This window comes from Silene latifolia, chromosome X (assembly GCF_048544455.1).
Source record: "Silene latifolia isolate original U9 population chromosome X, ASM4854445v1, whole genome shotgun sequence".
NCBI lineage: Eukaryota > Viridiplantae > Streptophyta > Magnoliopsida > Caryophyllales > Caryophyllaceae > Silene > Silene latifolia.
Window position 1 is genome coordinate 239,879,005 of NC_133537.1, and position 22,096 is coordinate 239,901,100.

General features: G+C 36.7%; 1 long non-coding RNA gene across 1 annotated transcript; it reads right to left on the bottom strand.

The window, feature by feature from the left end:
• Nucleotides 1-19,393: 19,393 nt before the first annotated feature.
• On the bottom strand, nucleotides 19,394-21,850 carry LOC141621749 (uncharacterized). Its single transcript, XR_012532638.1, has 3 exons — nucleotides 21,724-21,850; nucleotides 21,541-21,612; nucleotides 19,394-19,519 (listed from the first exon to the last, which is right to left on the bottom strand). It is a non-coding gene; the product is annotated as an uncharacterized LOC141621749 (long non-coding RNA).
• Nucleotides 21,851-22,096: the final 246 nt, after the last annotated feature.

The following is a 22,096-nucleotide window of genomic DNA, read 5'->3' on the forward strand; positions in this document are numbered from 1 at the left end:
AAAGTTGTGAAATATATTGGTTTCAAATATTTGTTTGTTACCAAGAAGGATTAAGAAGGTAATGTGACAGTCTGGATCATCTTGTCGGTATTGACTATAAGGACATTTGGCATATTCAGTTTCTCAGTTTTAAGTAAGTTTTTCCGTCTAAGAAATTTTAAATCTGTTATGTTATCATCTTATTTGATCTAGATGAATCTGGTAGATGGTTGCAGATACTCAAGATTCAGTGGGAGCAAGTAAATATTTTTTTAGTTAATACCCTTTCAGTAAAGGAGATAAATTAGTCTTAAATGCCCTAAGGAAAATTTCAGACAAATTCATTAATGCTTAAATTCAAGTGTCTCAGGAAATATTTAATGTGTTTAAGTATTATGGTATATATTTACCTTGTACGCGTTTGGATATTGCGTACATTCTAAAGTTTGTTGGACAGATATTAAGGCAATACGGATTAGGATCTTGGATCCACTAAGGGCAGCCAAATATATTGTTGGTCATTTATATTTGGAACAAAACATAATATAGGAGATCGATTCAGGTTGAGATCATTTGGTATTTCGACTCCTAGTTGGTTATGAACATTTGTCATGAGGCTGCAAATTCAGTACGGTATTGAAAGACCACTTAAGTAATTTATGACAATTGTGCAGTTATTATAGTTTCTAATAACATTACAAGTGATGTAGTGTTTAAGAAACAATTCAGAGTGAAAAGGTGTCAATTATACATGTTGATACAAACTCCATTTTGCGGATCCGCTTACTATGGAATTACCACCCACAGTCTTTCTTGAGCTAATTGCTCAAATGCGTGTTTCGGTTTTAAGGAAATTCAGCTTAAGTGGGAGTTTGTCATGTTAGCCACATTAAAGTTTTCGGTTATTAAGTTCTGCAGAAATAAGATTTTCAGTTTACGGTTTCACTCTGTGTTATTTTGGTTGATCTCACTAAGGTGGACCAGTTGGAAATATACATATTTTGGATCACATTTGGATGTTGTTTCCATGCTACGCACCTATATTAGATTCATGTCGTTGGTTATATTGACATACGTGACCATTGAGGGTCCTATTACGACAAAATGTAGCAAAGGCCGCTTTGATCCTATGTTAGTATGATTGATGGACCGAATTGCATAAGACGGTTGGAATGTTGATAGCATTGTTGAGCGCATAAGGTTATAAAATGAATACAAATTTTCAAGTGTCACACACTATCTGTATTTGACCCAAGTGGGAGATTGTAAGAATATTGGGTCAAATACCATTTATGTGGACACACTATTATACAGATTGTATTTGTTTACTATCGTTTAAGTTTAGCCCAATTTAGTGATCCATCTGGATAATATAATACGGGTATATTAATTACGTCTTATAAAGTATGGGCCGGATAGGATATCTTAATTGTGTAGATACCCATTAGGTTACTAATGCATGATGGGCACATTAGATTAAGGAGACTATATATAAGTCACTTGGGTTATGGTCCCTGGTAGCACACAATAACCTAATCTCCCCGCATCTCATTAGTAGAGAGATCCCTATGGTATGTGTGTCTACTAGAAGACCTAATCCCGAAATCCGTCCCTTCAGACGGTTTATTCCAACCTCTCGTCATGTAATTAGGTACGCTTCCGCATCTAGTATTTACCGAATAATTTAGTATGAAGTTTATGGTCTCAATTCGGTTTAAATCTAACGTCGACACCAACCACACTTTTAACCTCTGAAATTCGAGAAATCCATATCACCATATCGACCGTAGTCGATTGCTTGAAATTAGTAACGTTTTTTTTAACAATCTCATATACACACACACCCATCAACCCACATTCAATGTACCCACAGCAACATTTTCATGTTTCAACAACACTTCGGTGTAAACTCAGCCGCTAATACCGCACTAGAATCGCCAAAATATCGTTTCTAGACAAGGTTTTCATTTTCACCAAAATCGCTCCAATTCGTGCCTGGAACTATCTCCAAACCCCCAATCGAAACCTACCATTTAGTCGCAAACTCCACAGAAGAAATTGACACTCTCTGACAATTCACTACATCCCGCAACACTCCATATTTGAGTACCACTCTCCTGCACAACCCCATCCAAACAGTCCACCTTATCTTCTCCGGTTTCTTCAACATCATCATCAACCGCTTTTCCCAAATTCCGTTTTCGTTTTCAGTTGCCACTCTGGCTTGATTGACCATTTTAATGGACGGATTTGGTAAGTTGTTCGGTAGGTGAAGACATGGTTAATTATTGTGAAGTTTATATCTTGGTTTTTTTGTAGTTGTTTTTATAGGAAGAGGTGGTAAAGAGGAGTGAATCTGGGGGAGATGAAGAAGTTTAACTAGGATGAGGCATAGTGTTTGTATAGGAATAAGAAAAGTAGTGTTGGATTTTAATCAGAGAAAATAATTAAAAGTAAAGGTAGGAGTAGGTAGTGTAGTAATGTATTGTAGTTATGTACGTAATTGATGTGAGTATAGAAAGTGTAGGAATTGACAACCCATAATTTTATCTCACAAGATAAAATTTACATAAAGTTAATCAATTGCTATTTGGGTAGGTGTAATATTTGTGAGTTTGGGTGCACCATGGATATTTTGGGAAAAATTGGTTACGACATAATATAATGTAATTAATTTGCAAAGTAATTAACATATCAATCAATATCTTAATATAATATGCACTTCATCAAAGTTTATATTTAGCAGCGGAAATACGGACACAGTCATATAATCTCGTCTTAACTAGTCAGTCATATAAGGAAAATAAATATTTTTGACGATTTAGGTGCCACCGATTAAACCAATATCCAATCATAACGTCTCAAAACGTTCTCTAACTAAAAGCTTAGTCAAAATATCGAGCCTCATTTTCTCGGTACTACAAAGCTCAAGTCTCATATATATTCCCTTTTCAACATGGTCTCGTAATAAATAAATGTCTGATTCCAATTTTTGAAAACGGGTATGGTTCAAAGTATTTTATAGAAAACTGAAAGAATCGTTAATGTTCTTGGTCGTTACACGCAAAAACAAAAATTAAATCCTTATTGTGAGAGCATGTACCTAGACATCTTGAGCATCATAGATAATTTCCATGATTTGATTCATACGTTACACCAATGATTGTAAGTTGCAGAAAAAACTCATTTGTTTCCCCTGAATTCGATCTTGGGGTTATAGTGGAGTCTTCCACAACTTCAGACTCCAGTTTTTTGTATTGCGGTGAGATTATAGTTCATATATTATAACTTCAGCACTATTCCCCTTTTTACCATCACAAGTGACGGTACCTCTATCAAAAGGATCTAGTGAAATAAATTAACTGATATCACTTGTTATATGTCTAGAGCAACCATTATCGAGGTACGACTGATTGCTTTCTTTCACCATAACCTGCAAGAAAATTAGATTCGATTTTTTGGTACCTAAGCTAAGTTGGGTCCTTTGACGTTAGTGACCCTAAAAATCTCATCTTTTCTAATCCAAACCTGTCTCACAATGCTACGTACACGTTTGGTAACCAAAACCACCCCAAGAAACAGTAAACTAAGACGATGACACGATAAAGAAAACTGGAGAGGCTTAAAAAACTGTACCAAAAACCTACTTAACAGAAGAACACAAAAAGGGAGAAGATGATGTCACCGGTGGTGTTGCGTGGACCGAAAATTGACGACGACAAAGCAGTCCAAGCTAAGGTAATCGCACTACAAGATGGTAGACGCGACACACATTCGAAAACGATTGGCCTTTATTGCAAAGCCACTGACCGGATGACCATCAAAATCCCTAGAACTGCAAAGCCACCGGAAGGTGGTGAGAATCAAGAAAGGAAAGGGTTGAAGTAGCCTCGCCGGTGACCTAAAGAGACAGCCGGAGAAGTCGCCGGCGAGGTGCAATCGATTTTAGGGGGTTTTTAATTTTGGGGGTTTTTTCCCTTTCTCTGTCCTCTCAATCGATATACTATGTTTGTTATGTTATGTATAAGATAGAGTTTTGATCAAGGTATATCAAACTTTGTATACATACCATAATTGCAGTAAACAAAGGACTTCCCAGGCAAACAAAAAACCAAAGCAATTTGATTTAGATAATCTTATCTTAATAGACATTCACGTGTGCCATGACACAAAAACAAGAATTGGACTCAAAGTCAAATTTGTAAAACTAAATCTTGTTTTTCCAATTGCACATAGAAAAATCAACCATTAGCACAAATTTGCATCAAACACAAATTGTATCATTAACAAATCTCACGTGAAACATAGACACGTGACACCCAATTGTATATGTAATAAGATATGACTATCTTAGTTAATTACATATTGTTACAACTCATAAGTTGTTACAAATTAAGATTATCTTTTAAGATACAGTAAACTTATTTAATATTTGAAAAGATAATTTTGCCTCCAAATAAAAAAAACGTTTTTATTAATTAAAAACACATTAAATATTATTTGTAAAATAAAAAATAAATTATCTTTCGAAAATGTCGTGTTACGTAGCCACTCTAAGTTATAGTACAATCGATTATAACTTAGAGTATGAGTGTATTAAGTTATAATGTAATAATTATAACTTAAGATTAACTCAAAACAATTATTAAATATCGTAAAGGAGAGACGAACTAACTACTGACTAATCTTCCTTGAAAATTCTTCAGATGTAAGTTCCTTTCATCATCTTGATCACGAACTCAAACCGCATTATCAAATCGTCATTTTGTAATTTGTAACCTCGTTAATCTATAAAGACTAAACAAACAATTACGTGCAAACTTATAAAATAATTATAATACACTTGTCATCATCAAAACATAAAACGTAACTAGGACACGGTCCAACAATGGTCTAGGATCTAAATGGAAGTTTGAAGTGAATAATTATATTATAGATGTTGGTAGAATTTGGGTCTTGTGGGATCCATCTCTTTTCAATGTGAGTGTGATCAAAAAAGAGTTTCAAGTTATGCATTTGAGTGTCATATACCTGCAGACTTGGTTTTGCTGGACCTGCTCTATGGTGTATGGTTGCAATAAAGATACTGATAGAAGAAGCTTATGGTCTTCCCTCACTAACTTGGCATCAGGCATTAGTGGACCTTGGTTAGTGATGAGGGATTTCAATAATGTTCTTTATGCTGATGAGAGGATAGGGACTAAGGTAACTGCTGCTGAAACTAAGGACTTCCAAGAGTGTGTTGATCACTGTGGTTTATATGATTGATGGAGTGGGTCGTTGTCTGCCATCAAACACATTTATACCCAACTACTAGCATAACAAGCAAGTCGGGGTCGATCCACTGGACGGGGGTATTCAAATTGTTCAATCTAATCGTAGTTGTGCTAAGGGTTGTCACAATTGGTCTGGGTTGATGACTCTAAACTAATGAAAGCAATGAAAAGTGAGCAATGAAATGAAAGATGTAAACAAATGATAAAGATACTAGAATGTCATGGGTTCATGAGGGAATCATGGTAAGATAGCTTAAATGAGTTATATAGATGCAAACAAATTATTATTGTTGGAATTAAGTTAGTTCATATCATATAATTCATAAGAAGATTTGGGTCCCGGAGCTGAGTCATTTGTGACTGTACAACACCTACAAGTCGACTTAATTCTTTCTATTAAACTACATGCATGATAAACCAAATCTTAAGGAAACTTACATCTCGGAGCCGAGTCGGTTAAGACTTTACAACACCTACAAGTCGACTTGGGTTTTCCCTACTCAACTCTATGCATGGTCTAATGAGACTCGAGTTGGTTTATGTCTTACAAGCCTCATTGAAAAGATAAGAGATGGTCAAAAAATGCAAGGATTCATAGGCTCGCATTCATATGAACTCATTAAGCATAAATTTATCCCATGATTAAATCCCCTAATTCTCCACTAATTCTAGTTAAGTAACTACTCACTTATTATCATGGGAAACATGTTATCAATGGTGTCAATCATCACAACAAGTACAAACATGATAAGAGAGTGAGGAAATAAGCAATAAAGAGTAAAGAGTAAAGGAATTATACCAAACTTAAGATGAACAATTGGAAAGAAAAGAATAATAGAAGAAAACTTTATTGATTAATGAAGAGTTGTCAATTCTCCAATAATAACCCAATAATTTTCAACTACCCAATAATAAACTTGAACAATAATTAAGGAAAGATTAATGTGGAATGATTAAGATTAATCTATTCTAATCTACTTCTAATCTAATCTAAAACCTTGGTTTCTTGATTATTACAAATGGAGTATATATATTGGTACATCATTAGGTTAACCAAGGGTAGATTAGTAAATAACATTCTTAATTATTGAATAGAGCTTTGCAAGTCCCGAGAGACATGCACAGATCATGTAGCAACTCCTAAGAAGATCTGTACGTCTTAGCATGCAGCACGTTTGGTCCTGTAAAGGAATCCGCTCGTCCCGAGAGAAAAACGCGCAGCCTGAGCCTCAACCTGTACGGGTTGATATTGTCCCGAGCGGGTTGAGCTATAACTCGCTCTACTTGAGCTTGACTCGCGCGGGTTGAGCAGCTGTTCCCTTTTTCTTGTTTTTAAGCCTATGATCCTTCTATATACTCTTTATTCCTACATCCTTGGTCATCATTCTTTCATCCTCTTCATACTAATCCATCCAAGATCGTCAACAAGCTTTCGAATATGCGTGAGAGACGGGAATTCTGCCTAATTATATTCTTTCCTACAAGACATATAAAATGCAATAGGAAAGCAAAGGAAGGAATTGACGGATAAAATGGCCATGAAATGCTATATTAGTATGCAAAATGGGTTCAATTAGGGGACTAAATGTGCGCAATTAAGAGTCACATCAAACATGCCCAAACCAAATCTTTACTCGTCCCGAGTAAAGAGGTGACTAGAGCTAGACCTTTATTTAAACTATCCTAGTAATAATATAACCGATGTGAGACAATTAGCGGCCCTCACTCCGCCCCTTCAACACACAACAAGACATCCATGAGGTAAGATGCCTTCTTGCAGGACAAGGTGGGGCTTGCCAAAATGGCGATACATCCAAGCATTAAGCACACAAAAGCATGTAATGGATGCATCTACAAAAGAATAGCCACTTTCCTCATCTAAGTGGCAGAAATCATCTACAAGGGAAGCAATTTAAGGGTACACACTCCATCATAGATATTGTTTCTCCAACCTAATAAGTCTAAGAGGATACCAACAAATCACCTCCAAGTTGTGTCAAACTAGAGTACCTTTATCCTCAATCGCTAAATGCTTTTGTCAAGAGTAGGCTCCCTATGGTGTTATAAACATTGTAGGATCGCGGAATTCCCCCTCTTGTCTAGACAAGAAGAAGGGTCGTCCCCTCTCCACCATGCACAAAAGTGGGTTCAATGGAAAAAGGGATCAATATGCTTTTGAGTTTCATAGTGGGAGTTTGCTTTTGATTTTGTTATTTCCCTTCAATTTCTTGTGGCATTTGACATTTTTGAGAACAATTTTCTTTGCCCTTTCTTTGATGTTTTGGCATTTTGATACTTGGCAAATTTTTGCAATTTTTGAATATTTTCAAAGTCACCCCAATTTGTAACGAGGGCGCTTTTATTTGAAGCATAGGAGTTCATATTTTTGTACTCCTCTTTTCATTTGATGCATTTTGCAAACTTTTTGATTTTGGTTTCGTGCTTGAACTCAATTTGCTGTTTTTGTGCCCATTCCCTTTTTTGTTGACAAAACATGATGATACAAGTGGAAGATGGTTGCATGGTTTCAAAGGTCACCTTGTAATAAACGGTAGCCAATGAGTTATCACACCACAAGGTACTCTTGACTAGGCCTTAGTCCATGGGTCAAAAGGTACTAGTATGACACATCCTAGGGTGTCTTGAGGGTATTCTAACAAACAAAGTCTCAAGGAGAAAAACTATCTACAAGGGCCTTATATACACTTGTCAAGCTTCCCAAATAGGCATTTTCACAAAAAAATTCTAACCATGCAAACTAAATGCTATGATGCAACTAACATATATACAACTCTACTGCATATGCTTCTATCAACTATTATGCCATATAATCTAGATGCAAACTCTTAGCAACACATTGGTTCATACCGCATCAATCAAAAGATAGCCACATTGTCATTAACATATAAAAAGGAGGAAGGAGATTTGGAAAGATCATACCATGCGGTCTTCTATTTCCTTCACGCCTCGAATGTGGCGTAGTCGACTCAATGTGATAAGAGTGACAAACAAACAAATAAATATATACAATATATACAATTTATACAATTCTACACTACAAAGGAAAGAACATGTTTTTATTTTTGAAATTTTCAAATTTTTATGGATTTTGTTTTTATGAAATTAAAGAACATATTTTTGGGATTTTTCGATATTTTTCAATTTTTATGCATTTTTGGAATATAAATTCTCATCCCCCACTTTATTATGGACATTGTCCTCAATGTACATGTAGAAGTAGGAATAAAAAAGAAATACATGTTTTTGGATTTTTAATTTTATGGAAATGAAGTACAAATGCAATGATATGATATGAATGAATGCATGCTCTAACTAAATACAATCCTATAAGACATGTATAACAAATGAATACAATCTAAACTACACTAGATGATGCACGTTTTCTATTGAGCTATGGTCACCTATGATCAAACCTCCCCAAACCGATTTAAGCACTATTTCTAGTGTAGAAAGGAATAGGTTTGGTCATGAATGACTATGTATGAATTCTAGTCTATATGCAACTAACTACATGAATCATGTGAGATATAATATAGTGCAAAATAATCTAATCATGTGAGATATATTACAATGCAAACTATATATAAGAGATAGGGAAAGAAAGAGTCTTACAATCACGATCTCAATCAAAGCCTCCATCATTAAGGCTATCATCATCTTCACTTTCTTCGTCTTCCTCTCCTCCTCTTTGATCATCTTCATTCATGCCTTGGTTTGGGAACACAAGGTGAGTTTGCACCCAAGAAGGCCTAGGACCATTAGGATCAATAAACTCTTATTGCGCCATATGGTAGTATTGAGGATAAAGGGCCAAATAGTTGTCTTCTTGCCCTTGGTGGATCCTAAAATCCATGTTGCTCATCATACCCATTAAGATATCCATGACCGATGGCGGGGTACCGGGAGGAGGAGGAGGAGCTGAGTAGGGTCGGTAGACATGGGGGTATGGTGGTATCTTCGCATAAGAGGGGCGAACACCATGAAGGAACGGTGGAAACTCAAGGCTTGGACCTTGGGATGGTGATGGTGCATGGGAAGGAGTAGAAGGTGCCTCCTCATGTCTCCTAGGTGGTGGAGCCGCAATCCTTTCAATGGGGAGGAGGTAGCTCGGCATAGGTGCAAGGTAGCTCGACCTAGGCATGGCAGGAGGAAGGTCCCAACAAGGAAGGATGAATGTAGTGCTTCCCTTGGTGTACCAATCAATGCTTCCCGAATCATTATACTTGCACCATTTGTGATGCCTAAAGATAGCCTTATCATCAATTAAAGTGTCTCCGGGTAGAGCTACATATCTCTCATCATCATTAAACCCCGGACATAAAACACTGGCCATGCTAGTCACAAGACCACCCATCACAATTCCCTTTGTCTTACTCTTTCTTAGATTTTGAAACCGGACAAGTAATTCAAGAACGGGATTAAAGTTGTACTTCGGCAAACCTTGGACATTCAAATATGACTCGAGAAAAGTCATGTCAAGTTGACTCATACTTGCCGTGTCACTCCTATCATGAATAGTCCCCGCAATAAATTGATGCCACACTCTAATAACCGGATGATGAATGTAGAAAGCATGACACCTCTTAAAACCATTTAATTCCAACCCGGTGATCGCTCTCCACAAGTGTGACTCCGTGAACCCCACGGGTTTCTCAAGGTTGGTCTCGGGTATCACAAATCCAAAAATTTCACCAAAGGTAACCAAATGTATTTGGTGGGTCTCATTACACAACCTAAATTCCAAAGACACCCCATATCTTTCTCCTTCAAAAACTTTGAGACTACACAAGAATTCCAATGTGAGGCTAAGATATGTTTCCTCATGCATATAAAACAAAGTCTCAAGACCCATTCCTCTAAATAAAGACTCGGTTTGTCCTTCAATACCAAGTTTATCCAAAATTTGATGACAAATGAAACGAGTAGGCTCAAATTCTTTACCTAGTAGTTTCACAAATCGTCTCATATGCTCATTTTTGATGAATACTACCTCCGGGAAATCATCAAGTTGCTCTATCTCCGGTACTAGCTCCTCTTCTTGCATTTGGAACTCCGGTGGAGCATTAGAATTACTTCCTTTTCTCCTCTTTGATCCCTTAGTAGTAGTAGTCTTACTCTTGCCCCAAAACTCATTGTTGTAGTCTTAAAATCCACCAAGTATCACTACTCAAAGATGCTTCAAATCTTCACAAATAAGAGCCAAACAACCTTGAAAATGCCTTATTAGAACACTAGAAGCATTGAAGTGAAGCTACAAGGCAAAAATCAAACCCGAAAAACAATTGTAGCTCACGGAATTTTGGAGCTTCAATTTTTAAAATGATTGAAATGGGTGATTTTGAATATGCAGAAGGTTAGAAAGTTGGTTTTTATTGTGTAGAAATGGATTAGAATGATTTTTAGAGTAATTTGATAGTGATTTGGTTGGATTTGATGGACATTTGAGTGATTTTGGTGAGTTGGGGTTGAGTTTGAAGGTAGAAGATGAAGATGGTAGGTGAGATTTGAGTGTAGAGCAAAGTCATGGCTGAAATGAAGAGGAAACACGGGTTAATAGTTGAACACGGGCGAGTTGTAAATAATCTGCCCGGATTCCTGGAAAAAATCTGCAAATTAAGGCTGAACCCGCTCGGGTTGTATCTGACTCGCTCGGGTTGGGAGCTGACACGCTCGGGTTATTCCTGACCTGCGCGGGTTGAGTTCTGGGATGCGAGTTTTCTTCAGAACTCACGCAGATTCTTAGGCAGGGAATTTTTTCTCTTTTCTTGGCCTTCAACACGCACGGGTTGTTGACGGGATGCACAGATTTCAAGCAATTTTAACCTAACACTTTTTTTAATGATAACAAAGATGTTCACAAGCTCAAATTATCCATTTTCTTCATTTCTTTACATTTTCTACGTTCTCATTTTCATCAATTTCCTTCAAAAAGCTCAATTAAAAATATGAGATCCCTCCCTTTCATCTCTCATGCAATTATTAATTGAATGAATCCAAAATTACACTAAATGCATATATACAAATTAATGGTTATTGAGGAACTCCATCAAACCAAGGATTGTCAATAAACAATTTCATAGGAAATTATCACTAGTACTCAAAGCACGTAGAAGTCGGTCAAATTCTTGGGAGTGTGATATAAATAGGCATAGATAACAACACAAGATTATGCAATAAAATGATACCCAAGTAATAGACCGAACAAGCATGTCAAGAATGTTATGACAAAAATCATAAGAGATGTGATGGATGGTAAATGGGTAGTTGGTTGGCAATTCACTCAACTCGTCCTCCAAATAGTCAAAATCACCACATTCAATGCAAGTACTCGCATTATCATCTAAGGTGATTTCAAGGGTGTCTATTTGAGGTTCCCAAATTTCCTCATATTCTTCATCCCAACAAGGTCCGTTATCAAAGGGGTTGTCGTAACAAGGCTCACCAAATTCAACACAATTGTCTCCCTCTAAAATGTCATCCTCAAAGGGCAAGTTTTCACTCAAGCTCACATCCATCTCACTCTCAACTTGCCCATTAGCATCAAATTTCATGGAAGTTGGGTTCATTGTTACACAAGAAGAGTAAGATGACGGCATCCAAGCATTGGTTTCACAATCAATAATGTACTCCTCCTCATCATCACTCTCTTCATCTAGCACTTCATCTTCCCAAGGAGGGGCAAATTTGTGGGCATAGTAGGTTGGCTCAAGGTTATAGGAAGGTGTCTCATTCTCACAAATCTCATTTTCAACATAGTTTTCCTCAATGAATTTTTGAAATATGGTTTTTATCGCTTCCATACCTTCCTTGGCACTTTCAAAGATGTCATGTACAATTTGCTTAAGACAATGGATGGTCATGAACTCAACAAATTCCCAAAATTCCTCATAATTCATCTCACATATCCTACCACCAATCAAATGAAATGCCAAGTTGCGGGTTTCAAGGTTCATGCCATTATAAACAACACAACATGCTTCATAATTTGAAAGAGTAAAACCATGATGCCAAGCATGAGTCATATAATCTTCAAATCTTGCAATATATTTATTAAATGACTCATTTTCATATTGCCAAAAAGTGAATGTAGACATGTTGAGCATATAAAATAGAACAAGTACAAGAAATAAAAACCTCAAGGAACCAAGATTCCTCAAGAAGAAGCACAACTAAACTAGAAAAAAGAACGATTCAAATACACAACACCGTCCCCGGCAACGACGCCATTTTGATGGAGCGGGTCGTTGTCCGCCATTAAACACATTTATACCCAACTACTAGCATAGCAAGCAAGTTGGGGTCGATCCATGGGACGGGTATAACAACCCGACCCGCCACCGTCGTAACACAACCCCAATAAGATGTGATGTGTACCTTTGGGCCCATTATTTGTCCTCACTTTAGCCCAAAAGCATAAGGACTTGTTACTAAGTGGTGGGTGGAACCTCTTATAAACATATCACAACCTCCTCAATTCCCCGATGTGGGACAACTTTACTCTCGATAACTTGGGGTGTTACAATCTCCCCCACTTAAAGAACACAACGTCCTCGTTGTGCCTCAAACTTGACCGCAACCAAGCCCAGAATCCTCCCCCGCTAGGTGGGTGACCCGAGTACTCCCGACCACAGGCTCACCACACGGTCGCAAGGTCGCTCTGATACCATTTATAACAACCCGACCCGCCACCGTCGTAACACAACCCCAATAAGATGTGATGTGTACCTTTGGGCCCATTATTTGTCCTCACTTTAGCCCAAAAGCACAAGGCCTTGTTACTAAGTGGTGGGTGGAACCTCTTATAAACATATCAGAACCTCCTCAATTCCCCGATGTGGGACAACTTTACTCTCAATAACTTGGGGTGTTACAATCTCCCCCACTTAAAGAACATAACGTCCTCGTTGTGCCTCAAACTTGACCGCAGCCAAGCCCAAAATCCTCCCCCGCTAGGTGGGTGACCCGAGTACTCCCGACCACAGGCTCACCACACGGTCGCAGGGTCGCTCTGATACCAACTGTGACACCCCTCGATAAGGCATCTAAAGAACTATTAAATTTAAGCGGAAAATACGTTATTTTTAAAACCTTTAAAAGTTTAAAGTGCGAAATCCACCATAAGTGATCAAACGAAAATGAAAAGAAAGATAATTACGTTTTACAATTAAAAACAAAGTGCGTTGGGGAAAAGATATCCCACGAATAAGCACAAGTCTAAAGATAGGTGAGTCTAAGAAAACGATAACTAAAGTCCAATGGTCAACGTTCTCGCTAGCTCACACGTCTCCCCCATATAATCTGCATCACAAACCTGTCATTCATGTAAACATGAACGTCACAGTCAGTGGGGAGTAACTCAGGATTCTCCCAGCCACAATATGTCAAAATACAAGTAAGCAAGAACTTAATTAAACATATTGATCATACATCATACTTGAATAATAATGAACAAGGGGATATAAACGATAATCATAATGAGATAGGCATATTACATTCATGATGAGATAGGCATGGTACATTATATTAAATATGCATTCAAGAGAGTAGAATAACTAAGTCAACCAATTTCATATTAACTCGACTCAACTATTTATGTGAGGTAATTAAAATAATATGGAAGTCACGAATACGATCGTTTAGACAAAAACACGCATTTCAAGGAAATATAACATAGATATGAGATTAGTCATAGAATCATATGAATAAGATAAATAATAGATCAATTAAATAAAAAATACATGGATGGAAACCATAGCCATTACTTTGAAAATCTCTTAACAAACATTGTACGGGACGTGGCTACCAATGTCGCATTCATACTTATGGCTTGCATCTCACCATAAGAACGGATGGGAACATCGATCCCGGCGATCATAACGCAACTGGAGGCTTGCATCTCACATCTAGTATCCGATAGGACCAAGACTCTCACAAACAATCATAGGATACATGAACTCTCGTATATAAGGACACGTCAATGACCATAATCAAGCAAGACATTTACGTAGTATGGACTCACAAGACAAACACGTAGACTCCAACCTCTTGGTAGGACGACGATAATAATACGGTCCTACTCTAAACCTGGATCCAGACTCTCAGGATGGGCGTCACCCGATTCGACAAACGATATAGCAATCGTATCCAAGACTCGAAACATGGCACGCACTCGTATCCAAAGGTCGAGTAATCTCTAATCGGAAACATGACTCACACTCGTGACAAAAGGTCCGAAAGGGAAAACATAACCCAATCCAGAAACATGGCTCACACTCATGACCAAAGGTCCGAAGAAAGGCGGAAGGATACCCTAGTTTGGAAACATGGCTCACACTCGTGACCAAAGGTCCGAAAGGGAGAACATTACCCCATCCGGAAACATGGCTCACACTCGTGACCCAAGGTCCAAAAGGGTAAAATAAGGAATGTCAAGTCGTCACAGAACGTAAACCGTCACACTCGGGTCACAAATACGAGTAACAACGATTATATAAACGTGACGTAAAAAATTAATTTGGAGCATGTATAAGTACGAGAGTATAATAAATATCAGGTGCTCCCATGATAAAAGAGTGTCAATACACCATACACAAGCATTAGAAACAAGTTTAAGATGCATACCCAATAAGATACATAAAACCCAATCTATAACAACAAGTTTAGTATACTACTACAATAAGGGTCAACTTAAAACGGTAATAACTTGAGTTCTAAACATGATAATGAGGTTAAACCAGTTAGAGGTGATAGCTTATCCTGATACGGTTCTAACGATAAGTCATAAGCCTCAAACAAACAAGTAACAAAGAACTTATGGCCATTTTACGAAAACTGGTCCAGGCTGCGGCGCAGCCTACGCAAATCACTGATTTACATGACACAACAAATTCATCTTCATCCCCAAATCATTTTTTTATCATGCCATTACCATCTCAATTGCACCCTATATTATCCAAGTAACTTAATACAAGTATTAAGGGTGAAATCTAATTATGAAAGAGGGATTAAAACACAAGATTCGATTCAAATTCAAACAATTCCAAACTAACAATTTCATGACATAACTAAACACAATTACTAAGCATGAATAAGACGGTTTCTTTACTAATTCATCCATATAAACACTCATGTAACCCAAAATATTGGAAATTTCTTCAACCGAACATGAGATGGTTTCTCACACAACCTCATTCAACAAAAAACATGTGAAACAAGAAAAGATTCAATCTTTAACATACATATGAACAAACTACAACATATAAACACACAAATTTGACATAATGTCGAGTAGCCCATCACCGTTACCTTTTGCACTTAAATCCGCAATAGACTCGTCTACCTTTCAAGAATCCACTTCCGGGTTAACTAATCTTTCTCCTAAATATAAGAAAACACAAATTAAGACCAAGAATCGAAATTAGGAAAAAGGGTACCATGTATAAATGGCTTGACAGCCCTATATAAGGAGGAAAGTCGGTTCCTTTCTTACCTAGAAAGATGGAGGGCGATGAGAAGAAGAGATAGACGCGGAAAACACTTGATTCGGATAAGAATTGAGCAAGTTATGAAGTTTTGAAGATTTGTAAGAGAAATGTGTAAAAATGGTGTTTATTGAATATGGTGTGCTGAAATTTTGAGGAGGGAGATGTAGTTAGGGTTTCCTTCATGATTTTTATGAGGAGGAAGGAGTAGTATGTGAGCCCATTAGTCATATTAGGCCCAAAATGCAAGATTGAGTCGATATACACAAGAATTTACGTCTCAAGCCCACTACGACTCAAGACGGAAAATATTATTATTATTATTATTATTGTTATTATCCGACCAAAATATTTATTTTTATATAACTTAAGCTTTAGAAATATAATATTTATAAAAATCATGTTTAATAATGAAATTAATTTAAATTAAACAATTTAAAATATAAATAAGACAGTAGATGGTTAATTAAATTATAAATGTCAAAATGGAAAATTCGCGGGTGTTACAATAACTGTGACACCCCTCGATGAGGCATCAAAATAACTATTAAATTTAAGCGGAAAATACGATATTTTTAAAACCTTTAAAAGTTTAAAGTGCGAAATCCACCATAAGTGATCAAACGAAAATGAAAAGAAAGATAATTAAGTTTTACAATTAAAAACAAAGTGCGTTGGGGAAAAGATATCCCACGAATAAGCACAAGTCTAAAGATAGGTGAGTCTAAGAAAGCGATAACTAAAGTCCAAGGGTCAACGTTCTCTCTAGCTCACACGTCTCCCCCATATAATCTGCATCACAAACTTGTCATTCATGTAAACATGAATGCCACAGTCAGTGGGGAGTAACTCAGGGTTCTCCCAGCCACAATATGTCGAAATACAAGTAAGCAAGAACTTAATTAAACATATTGATCATACATCATACTTGAATAATAATGAACAAGAGGATATAAACGATAATCATAATGAGATAGGCATATTACATTCATGATAAGACAGGCATGGTACGTTATATTAAATATGCATTCAAGGGAGTAGAATAACTAAGTCAACCAATTTCATATTAACTCGACTCAACTATTCATGTGAGATAATTAAAATAATATGGAAGACACGAATACGGTCGTTTAGACAAAAACACGTATTTTAAGGAAATATAACATAGATATGAGATTAGTCATCGAATCATATGAATAAGATCAATAACAGATCAATTAAATAGAAAATACATGGATGGAAACCATAGCCATTACTTTGAAAATCTCTTAACAAACATTGTACGGGACGTGGCTACCAATGTCGCATTCATACTTATGTCTTGCATCACACCATAAGAACGGATGGGAACATCGATCCCGGCGATCATATCGCAACTTGAGGCTTGCATCTCACATCTAGTATCCGATAGGACCAAGACTCTCACAAACAATCATAGGATACATGAACTCTCGTATATAAGGACACGTCAATGACCATAATCAAGCAAGACATTTACGTAGTATGGACTCACAAGACAAACACGTAGACTCCAACCTCTTAGTAGGACGACGATAATAATACGGTCCTAGTCTAAACCTGGATCCAGACTCTCGGGATGGGCATCACCCGATTCGACAAACGATATAGCAATCGTATCCAAGACTCGAAACATGGTACACACTCGTATCCAAAGATCGAGTAATCTCTAATCGGAAACATAACTCACACTCGTGACCAAAGGTCCGAAAGGGAAAACATAACACAATCCAGAAACACGGCTCACACTCGTGACCAAAGGCGGAAGGATACCCTAGTTTGGAAACATGGCTCACACTCGTGTCCAAAAGTCCGAAAGGGAGAACATAACCCCATCCGGAAACATGGCTCACACTCGTGACCAAAGGTCCAAAAGGATAAAATAAGAAATGTCAAGTCGTCACACAATGTAAACCGTCACACTCGGATCACAAATACGAGTAACAATGATTATATAAACGTGACGTAAACAATTCATTTGGAGCATGTATAAGTACGAGAGTATAACAAATATCAGGTACTCCCATGATAAAAGAGTGTCAATACACCATACACAAGCATACAAACAAGTTTAAGATGCATACCCAATAAGAAACATAAAACCCAATCTATAACAACAAGTTTAGTACTCTACTACAATAAGGGTCAACTTAAAACGGTAATAAATTGAGTTCTAAACATGATAATGAGGTGAAACCAGTTGGTGGTGATAGCTTATCCTTTTATGGTTCTAATGCTAGGTCATAAGCCTCAAACAAATAAGTAACAAAGAAGTTATGGCCATTTTACGAAAACTGGTCCAGGTTGTGGCGCAGCCTGCACAAATCACTGATTTGCACGATACTACAAATTCATCTTCATTCCCAAAACATTTTTTTATCATTCCATTACCATTTCAATTGCACCATAAATTACCCAACTAACTTTATACAAGTATTAAGGGTGAAATCAAAGCATAAAAGAGAATTAAAACACAAGATTCGATTCAAATTCAAACAATTCCAAACTAACAATTTCATGACATAACTAAACACAATTACTAAGCATGAATAAGACGGTTTCTTTACTAATTCATCCATGTAAACACTCATGTAACCCAAAATATTGGAAATTTCTTCAACCAACCATGAGATGGTTTCTCACACAAACTCATTCAACAACAAACATGTGAAACAAGAAAAGATTCAATCTTTAACATACATATGAACAAACTACAACATATAAACACACAAATTTGACATAATATTGAGTAAGCCATCACCGTTACCTTTTGCACTTAAATCCGCAGTAGACTCATCTACCTTTCAAGAATCCACTTCCGGGTTAACTAATCTTTCTCCTAAACATAAGAAAACACAAATTAAGACCAAGAATCGAAATTAGGAAAAAGGGTACCATGTATAAATGGTTCGACAGCCCTCTATAAGGAGGAAAGTCGGTTCCATTCTTACCTAGAAAGATGGAGGGAGATGAGAGGAAGAGATAGACGCGAAAAACACTTGATTCAGATAAGAATTGAGCAAGTTATGAAGTTTTGAAGATTTGTAAGAGAAAGGTGTAAAAATGGTGTTTGTTGAATATGGTGTGCTGAAATTTTGAGGAGGGAAATGTAGTTAGGGTTTCCTTCATGATTTTTATGAGGAGGAAGGAGTTGTATGTGAGCCATTAGTCATACTATGCCCAAAATGCAAGATTGAGTCGATATACACAAGAATTTACGTCTCAAGTCCACTACGACTCAAGACGGAAAATATTATTATTATTATTATTGTTATTATCCGACCAAATTATTTATTTTTATATAACTTAAGCTTTAGAAATATAATATTTATAAAAATCATGTTTAATAATGAAATTAATTTAAATTAAACAATTTAAAATATAAATAAGACAGTAGACGGTTAATTAAATTATAAATGTCAAAATGGAAAATTCGCGGGTGTTACAATAACTGTGACACCCCTCGATGAGGCATCAAAAGAACTATTAAATTTAAGCGGAAAATACGATATTTTTAAAACCTTTAAAAGCTTAAAGTGAGAAATCCACCATAAGTGATCAAACGAAAATGAAAAGAAAGAAAGTTAAGTTTTACAATTAAAAACAAAGTGTGTTTGGGAAAAGATATCCCACGAATAAGCACAAGTCTAAAGATAGGTGAGTCTAAGAAAACGATAACTAAAGTCCAATGGTCAACGTTCTCGCTAGCTCACACGTCTCTCCCATATAATCTGCATCACAAACCTGTCATTCATGTAAACATGAACGCCACAGTCAGTGGGGAGTAACTCAGGCTTCTCCCAGCCACAATATGTCAAAATACAAGTAAGCAAGAACTTAATTAAACATATTGATCATACATCATACTTGAATAATAATGAACAAGGGGATATAAACGATAATCATAATGAGATAGGCATATTACATTCATGATGAGATAGGCATGGTACGTTATATTAAATATACATTCAAGGGAGTAGAATAACTAAGTCAACCAATTTCATATTAACTCGACTCAACTATTCATGTGAGATAATTAAAATAATATGGAAGACACGAATACGGTCGTTTAGACAAAAACACGCATTTCAAGGAAATATAACATAGATATGAGATTAGTCATCGAATCATATGAATAAGATAAATAACAGATCAATTAAATAGAAAATACATGGATGGAAACCATAGCCATTACTTTGAAAATCTCTTAACAAACATTGTACGGGACGTGGCTACCAATATCGCATTCATACTTATGCCTTGCATCTCACCATAAGAACGGATGGGAACATCGATCCCGGTGATCATATCGCAAATAGAGGATTGCATCTCACATCTAGTATCCGATAGGACCCGATAGGACCAAGACTCTCACAAACAATCATAGGATACATGAACTCTCGTATAAAAGGACACGTCAATCACCATAATCAAGCAAGACATTTACGTAGTATGGACTCACAAGACAAACACGTAGACTCCAACCTCTTGGTAGGACGATGATAATAATACGGTCCTAGTCTAAACCTGGATCCAGACTTTCAGGATGGGCGCCACCCGATTCGACAAACGATATAGCAATCGTATCCAAGACTCGAAACATGGCACGCACTCGTATCCAAAGGTCGAGTAACCTCTAATCGGAAACATGACTCACACTCGTGACCAAAGGTCCGAAAGAGAAAACATAACCCAATCCAGAAACATGGCTCACACTCGTGATCAAAGGTCCAAAGAAAGGCGGAAGGATACCCTAGTTTGGAAACATGGCTCACACTCGTGACCAAAGGTCCGAAAGGGAGAACATAACCCCATCCGGAAACATGGCTCACACTCGTGACCAAAGGTCCAAAAGGATAAAATAAGGAATGTCAAGTCGTCACACAATGTAAACCGTCACACTCGGGTCACAAATACGAGTAACAATGATTATATAAACGTGACGTAAATAATTCATTTGGAGCATTTATAAGTACGAGAGTATAACAAATATCAGGTGCTCCCATGATAAAAGAGTGTCAATACACCATACACAAGCATTACAAACAAGTTTAAGAAGCATACCCAATAAGAAACATAAAACCCAATCTATAACAACAAGTTTAGTACTCTACTACAATAAAGGTCAACTTCAAACGGTAATAACTTGAGTTCTAAATATGATAATGAGATGAAACCAGTTGGAAGTGATAGCGTATCCTCTTACGGTTCTAACGGTAGGTCATAAGCCTTAAACAAACAAGTAACAAAGAAGTTATGGACATTTTACGAAAACTTGTCCAGGCTGTGGCGCAGCCAGCACCGAGGTGCGCAGCCTGCGCAAATCACTGATTTGCACGACACAACAAATTCATATTCATCCCCAAATCATTTTTTTATCATGCCATTACCATCTCAATTGCACCATATATTACCCAGGTAACTTTATACAAGTATTAAGGGTGAAATCAATGCATAAAAGAGGGATTAAAACACAAGATTCGATTCAAATTCAAACAATTCCAAACTAACAATTTCATGACATAACTAAACACAATTACTAAGCATGAATAAGACGGTTTCTTTACTAATTCATCCATGTAAACACTCATGTAACCCAAAATATTGGAAATTTCTTCAACCAACCATGAGATGGTTTCTCACACACTCATTCAACAACAAACATGTGAAACAAGAAAAGATTCAATCTTTAACATACATATGAACAAACTACAACATATAAATACACAAATTTGACATAATGTCGAGTAACCCATCACCGTTACCTTTTACACTTAAATCCGCAATAGACTCGTCTACCTTTCAAGAATCCACTTCCGGGTTAACTAATCTTTCTCCTAAATATAAGAAAACACAAATTAAGACCAAGAATCAAATTAGGAAAAAGGGTACCATGTATAAATGGCTCGACAGCCCTATATAAGGAAGAAAGTCGGTTCCTTTCTTACCTAGAAAGATGGAGGGCGATGAGAAGAAGAGATAGACGCGAAAAACACTTGATTCGGATAAGAATTGAGCAAGTTATGAAGTTTTGAAGATTTGTAAGAGAAAGGTGTAAATATGGTGTTTGTTGAATATGGTGTGCTGAAATTTTGAGGAGGGAGATGTAGTTAGGGTTTCCTTCATGATTTTTATGAGGAGGAAGGAGTAGTATATGAGCCCATTAGTCATACTAGGCCCAAAATGCAAGATTGAGTCGATATACACAAGAATTTACGTCTCAAACCCACTACGACTCAAGACGGAAAATATTATTATTATTATTATTATCCGACCAAAATATTTATTTTTATATAACTTAAGCTTTAGAAATATACTCCG